This window comes from Gadus chalcogrammus, unplaced genomic scaffold, assembly GCF_026213295.1.
Source record: "Gadus chalcogrammus isolate NIFS_2021 unplaced genomic scaffold, NIFS_Gcha_1.0 GACHA067, whole genome shotgun sequence".
NCBI classification, from domain to species: Eukaryota; Metazoa; Chordata; class Actinopteri; order Gadiformes; family Gadidae; genus Gadus; species Gadus chalcogrammus.
The window spans coordinates 36,807-43,765 of NW_026613502.1; the positions used below are offsets into that span (position 1 = coordinate 36,807).

General features: G+C 45.9%; 2 non-coding genes across 2 annotated transcripts; both read left to right on the forward strand.

Annotated features, from left to right (window-relative positions):
- Positions 1–3,116: 3,116 nt before the first annotated feature.
- On the forward strand, positions 3,117–3,307 carry LOC130378139 (U2 spliceosomal RNA). The gene has a single exon (XR_008894525.1). It is a non-coding gene; the product is annotated as a U2 spliceosomal RNA (small nuclear RNA).
- A 2,920-nt stretch (positions 3,308–6,227) lies between these two features.
- On the forward strand, positions 6,228–6,411 carry LOC130378142 (U2 spliceosomal RNA). Its single transcript, XR_008894528.1, has one exon. It is a non-coding gene; the product is annotated as a U2 spliceosomal RNA (small nuclear RNA).
- Positions 6,412–6,959: the final 548 nt, after the last annotated feature.

The following is a 6,959-nucleotide window of genomic DNA, read 5'->3' on the forward strand; positions in this document are numbered from 1 at the left end:
AAGGACAGGCACATATAAATAACATTAATAATAATAAAAAACACTCAACAATTAAAGAACACACACACACACACACACACACACACACACACACACACACACACACACACACACACACACACACACACACACACACACACACACACACACACACACTTGTACTTAAGATACAAATCAACAATTGGCTTGTACAGGCTAAAGTGCAATAATGAACATGATTATCCATAGACTCGGGTGACCAATCAACAAATAAAGGCTCAAGCTGTTCCTCCCTTTTGTGTTTTCTTGAGCAAACTTTTGTTAAAACTGAAGCAGACAAATACATACAAACATCACAAAGACATGAAGCTGACAAAGACAAACAACATGCATGACAAAAACACAGATTATCTGAACATGAACAACCACTAAAGGGTATGTAAACTGATTGTGTTAGATTGGAACTGATTATGGTTTAAAAGATTGGCCTCGATATTGAACATAGAGCAGAATGGATACTACAAAGTTAATTTTAACAGCAATATAAATAATAATAAATAAAAAGCGAACAAAAGAACTTCAAGTAAATCTGCAAAGTGCCTTTTTTTTTAACGATATAAATAAATAGATAGTGCTTAATGAAGCACTTTAAAAAAACACACACAAAGACAAACACACACAAACAAGCCTCTTTCTCTCTCTTACAGATGGCACAGGAACAGTGGCATCACAGAGGTAAGTTATTCACACACACACACACACACACACACACACACACATACACACACGCATTTCCAGGTATTTACACAGTCCTCCTGTCCAACTCTGCATCCACGACACTCTTAAAGTGTTCAAAGTTGTCATACACCACATTGTAAAAGCCAGGGGTAGTGGACTTCCTAGTGGATGGACAGTAGGAAAACATTTTCTGCATGCTTCCAGCCACTTTGTCCTTGAAAGGGTTGTACCTCTTCCACTGTCCACCACAGTTTGGCATGTGGCAAGCCCCACATGGCCTTGAGGACTTGTTAGGCATGAATGTCTTCACTGTTGGTGCAGGAGGGACAAGGCTCTGGCTGCAGGATGGCCCACGAAACAGGACGGAGGGGGCCTGTGGCTGTGCGGGGAGGACCAGCAGTATGGGTGCTGCCGACACAGGGGGTGGGCCGTAGGTCAACGCAGCAGGTGGCCTCGGCTGGAGGTGGGTGGGCGCAGGAGGCCTCGGCAGAATGGGGGTGAGCGCAGCAGGCTTCAGCCGGGTGGAGGACGACAAACCCAGTGGGCTGAACGGGCCGGTTCGCTGGAGTCACAGGCTCATCAACAAATAATCTGGAGATATAAAATACACATGTGATCAGTATTGATATGACGTGTGTGCTATTTGCTTTCCACAGCCAACAGGTGAAACAAAGTGCTTATGACAACTTAGCTCCGCTTCTCACCACGTCTCTTTCCAGCCTGGTGATGGATGTGCCGGTACTGGACCTGAGGCCGGTCTGGCGGAGCAGTCGCTCCTTCTGCCACTTCAGCAGCTCGTTCTGCTCTCCCTGCTGGCAGTACTGGAACAGCAGCCACACCAGCCAGCCGACATCATTCTCCACAAGCCACCTGAAGGTCTGACCGGCGTGCTTCCCGAACGTGATGACCAGCTGACCTTTCCAAAGGTCTCTGCTGTCTTGAGATCCAGCCATTTAGGGTCAACAACAGTGCTGCTGCGGGCCTCTGCCACAGACCTTGCTGCCTCTGTACAGTACAGCCTGGCCTCTCCTAGCCGGTACAAAATGATGTTGGGGTACTGGTGTAGCTGTTGATGGCTGACCAGCGATGGTTTAGTGGCCAAGCTCTTCCCGCAGACATCACAGGTAAAGGTCTCCCTGGCGTCTGCATGGATCTTCAGATGACTCGCCAGGTTGGACTTTTCACCGAATGTCTTGTCGCACACGGTGCACTGATGTGTAGGCATGTTCCATCTGGTACTGTAAAACATGAATAAATGAGTAAAACTAAAAGCAGATCATTTAGATTGACAATATGTAGCCCTTTATTATACAGAAATCTGCTGTTGGTGTATTAGCCTAGGACAACAAGCTCGCCAGATTGTCAAGAGATTAACACGGTCGCCAAATTGCTTCATGTTACAATTACTCTCGCATCAGCTGTTGTCTCAACAGTCACATTTACCCATATTAACACATATCCACATCAAATTGACCAAGAAAACGTTGATTGTCGCCGAAAAGCAACAAGTTTGCAGGTATGCGACGTAGCCCTTACTATTGTAAACAGTGTCGTTAGCCGCGCCTAGCTATCGTCACAAAACACACATTAATCAGCTTATTATTTCAACAACCCTTGGGTGAATATAGTAATGCCATACACCGTTGGAAAGCTTAGATTGCCACGATTAAAACGAGACTTCCCACGGGTAATATGGTTGCTCACCGACAAAACGGCGATAGGTTGACTAAAGTCTACCCAGCAGCTAAAAACGTAACCTCTACGTCTTCCCTTTATACACAACGACCACGTTATGACACGGTCGAAATCTTTTCTCTTTCTACAAAATCGAAACAGCTTAATACAAACCGTAAAAAAAAATGTCTAATTATTAAATAGCAAACGATGCAGGGGATAAAATTTACCTGAGTGAATCCTCCGTTGACTGCTTCACCGGGGAATACCACGTGCTGTAAGCTATTTTCTTTTTCAACTCGAGCTCATTGGCTGCAATAGAGTTCCGGGTGTTATAGATATATATTTATTTGTCATTGGACAGAAGTACAACGAAATTCAGTGCACTCACGTACTGGTCTAATTTAAAAAGGTAACATAATAAATAATAAATAAAGAAAGAAAATACATTCAACATTTCGTTCACTCACTGCTTCACCTGTAGTCTCATATAAGCCTCCACTGCTCCAAACTCTATTTGTGAAACATGCAGACGGAATAGTGAGACTGCCAGCAGGCAGCAGCAAAGAGATGTAGCGACCTCGGTTTATTTCTCCAGCTTTCACAGACACACAAACACGCACACAGATTGCTTGGTCTTTTTTTTGTTTCGTCGTTGTCTGTTAAACCGCCAAGTGGAGCGACGTGTCTGGGAAGCTAGCCTCTTGGTCTGAGCATGTGTGTGCATCGCTTCTCGGCCTTTTGGCTAAGATCAAGTGTAGTATCTGTTCTTATCAGTTTAATGTCTGATACGTCCCCTACCCGGGGACCATATATTAAATTGATTTTTTGAACTGGGAGATGGAAAAGGGGCTTGCTCCGTCCACTCCACGCATCGACCTGGTATTGCAGTAACTCCAGGACCGGTGCACCCCTCTCTCACTGTGAAAAACAAAACTAAACTCCTCCTGAGAGTACACCCGTCCGCCTGTAGACAATAAAGTGTCATTTACAATTCACAAACGCACTGTTTACAATTACTCCAACGATATTCTGTTGTAGTGATGTTATGGTTTGCGTCGAGGCATCGGGGCGTGTGTCGAGTACCTCGGCTCCTCCCCCAGCGATGCTCCGTATCACATAGGCGAAATGACTTGGCGCGTGACGTTCGAGGCTTCATCTCGGGCTGTTCCGCGATATGGGTTCACAATTGGCACATTTCTACAAAAAGAAGACCCTACCCAGTTCCAAGATCACTTTTATGGCTATGTAATTAATCACACTCGTTCTCAGACATCATGCAGTTCTATTATTACAATTATTAGTAGGCTACTGTAGTTATAAGACAATCTATTTTGCCCGGGATGACTTAAAACCTTTGTCAAATGATTTGTTCTCTACCATGAGCTCGGGAGATATTTATGAACGGCACACTCACACGTATCACTGAAATGACTTTAATTCTTAAACGTTTTGATGTTGTACGAAGCAAACATCACATCATCACAGGAAACTCTTTCTTTCATCATAATTTCATTCCTTGTCCCTAGCGTACTCATTTGAAGCTTCGAGGTCGAACCACTTTGATGGTTCACCTGGCTGCGAGGCTTTGACGTTTCATGAGGCATCATCTCGCCACCACTATTCTGTTGTTTAAGAAAGAAAAAAGGATTCTTTCTGTGGCGTGTCGATAACTCGGACCTCCAGGTTTCCTTTCGTTATAATAATAATAATAATAATACATTTAATTTAGAGGCGCCTTTCAAAACACCCAAGGTCACCTTACAGAGCATATAGTCATCATACATTTAAAAAAAAAAAAAAACAAGACATTGTGGAAAAAATAAATAAATAAATAAATAAATAAACATAAGCAATAATAAATAAATAAAACAAAAACAAGACAAAACAAAACAAAAAAACAAACAAAACAGTGATCAGTTAGACGTTGTGTGCGAGTTTGAACAGGTGAGTTTTGAGTTGTGACTTGAAGGTTGTAATGGTGTCTGACTGTTTTATGTGTGGGGGGAGGGAGTTCCAGAGCCTGGGTGCTGAACAGCTGAATGACCGGGCACCCATTGAAGTGAGTCGTGATGTGGGGATACATAGTAGTCCAGCAGAGGTTGAGCGGAGGGAGCGGGAGGGAGTGTATTCTTGGAGGAGGTCGCAGAGATAACTGGGGGCTATGTTGTGGAGAGCTTTGTAGGTGAGGAGTAGGGTTTTGTATTGGATGCGGTAGTGTACTGGGAGCCAGTGAAGTTGAATGAGGACAGGGGTGATGTGGTCAGATGATTTGGTGCGGGTGATGATCCGGGCGGCTGAGTTCTGAATGATCTGCAGTCTGTTGATGAGTTTGGTGGGGAGTCCGGTGAGGAGGGCGTTGCAGTAGTCTATGAGTGATGTGACAAATGAGTGAACTAGGATTTCAGTGCTGGATTGGGTCAGTGATGGGCGGAGTCTGGCGATGTTGCGGAGGTGGAAGAATGCAGTCCGGGTGATGTTGTGAATATGGGGTGCGAATGAGAGGGTGTTGTCCAGGATGACGCCGAGGCTCTTGACTTTGGAGGAGAAGGGTACTGGGAATCCATCGATAATTATGAGTGGAGCTGGGGTGTGTTGTGATTTAGTGAGGGTGGATTTGGATCCGATGAGCAGGGCCTCGGTCTTGTTTCCATTGAGTTTCAGGAAGTTCCTGCTCAACCAGCTCCGGATCTCTTCCAGGCACGTGATGAGGGAGGTGGGGGGGATGGCAGCGGTGGGTTTGGTGGAGATATAGACCTGTGTGTCGTCAGCGTAGCAATGAAAATGGACCCCGTGGTGACGGAGGAGTATGCCCAGCGGGAGGAGGTAAGTGGTGAAGAGGAGTGGACCCAAGACTGACCCCTGGGGGACACCCAGTGAGACACCTGAACACCCAGACTTGTGGTTGCTTAGTTGAACAAATTGTTGACGGCCGGTGAGGTAGGATGTAAACCAGGAGAGTGCAGCACCAGTGATCCCAATACCAGCTAGGCGGTTCAGGAGCAGAGGGTGGGAGATGGTGTCGAATGCTGCGCTGAGATCGAGGAGGATGAGAATGGTGAGTAATCCAGAGTCGGCTGCAAGGAGGAGGTCATTGGTGATTTTGACTAGGGCTGTTTCAGTGCTGTGTTTTGGACGGAAGCCAGATTGGAACGGTTCGTGGAGATTGTTAGTGTCGAGGTGGGACTGTAGTTGTGCGGCAACCACCCTTTCAAGTGTTTTGGAGATGAAAGGGAGATTGGAGATGGGCCGGTAATGGTTAAGGTCAGTTGGGTCAGCACCAGGTTTTTTTAGGATGGGAGTGATGGCAGCCAGCTTGAGAGTGGGGGGTACGGTACCAGTAGTGAGGGAGGAGTTAATTATGTTGGTGATCATGGGGGAGATGGACGGAAGACATGCTTTGACAAGGGAGGTGGGAAGAGGATTGAGCTGACAGGTGGTGGTTTTGGCTTTGCGGAATAATTCTGAAACGGTCTGTTCTGTTACTAGGGTGAAGTCAGAGAGGGAGCTGATGAGAGGTTGGCCAGAGGTGATCATCCAGGGTGGGTCATCAGAGGGGGTGCGAGATGAAGCCAGTTGTTGGTGAATGGTGTTGATTTTAGAGCTGAAGAAGTCAAGGAACGCAGTGCATTGGGTGGTGGAAATGTCTGGAGGGAGAGATTTAGGAGGCTGAAGTAAGTGGCTGACTGTTGAGAAGAGGACTCTGCTGTTGCCTGTACCAGTGTTGATGAGGTTGGAGTAGTATGAGGTTTTGGCAGTGGTGAGGGCATTCTTGTAGTGATGGAGGTGGTCCGAATACATTTGGCGGTGTACAGTGAGTTGAGTCTTATTGTAGAGTCGCTCCAGTCGACAAGATCAAGTGTAGTATCTGTTCTTATCAGTTTAATATCTGATACGTCCCCTACCCGGGGACCATATATTAAATAGATTTTTCGAACTGGGAGATGGAAAAGGGGCTTGCTCCGTCCACTCCACGCATCGACCTGGTATTGCAGTAACTCCAGGACCGGTGCACCCCTCTCTCACTGTGAAAAACAAAACTAAACTCCTCCTGAGAGTACACCCGTCTGCCTGTAGACAATAAAGTGTCATTTACAATTCACAAACGCACTGTTTACAATTACTCCAACGATATTCTGTTGTAGTGATGTTATGGTTTGCGTCGAGGCATCGGGGCGTGTGTCGAGTACCTCGGCTCCTCCCCCAGCGAAGCTCCGTATCACATAGGCGAAATGACGTGGCGCGTGACGTTCGAGGCTTCATCTCGGGCTGTTCCGCGATATGGGTTCACAATTGGCACATTTCTACAAAAAGAAGACCCTACCCAGTTCCAAGATCACTTTTATGGCTATGTAATTAATCACACTCGTTCTCAGACATCATGCAGTTCTATTATTACAATTATTAGTAGGCTACTGTAGTTATAAGACAATCTATTTTGCCCGGGATGACTTAAAACCTTTGTCAAATGATTTGTTCTCTACCATGAGCTCGGGAGATATTTATGAACGGCACACTCACACGTATCACTGAAATGACTTTAATTCTTAAACGTTTTGATGTTGTAC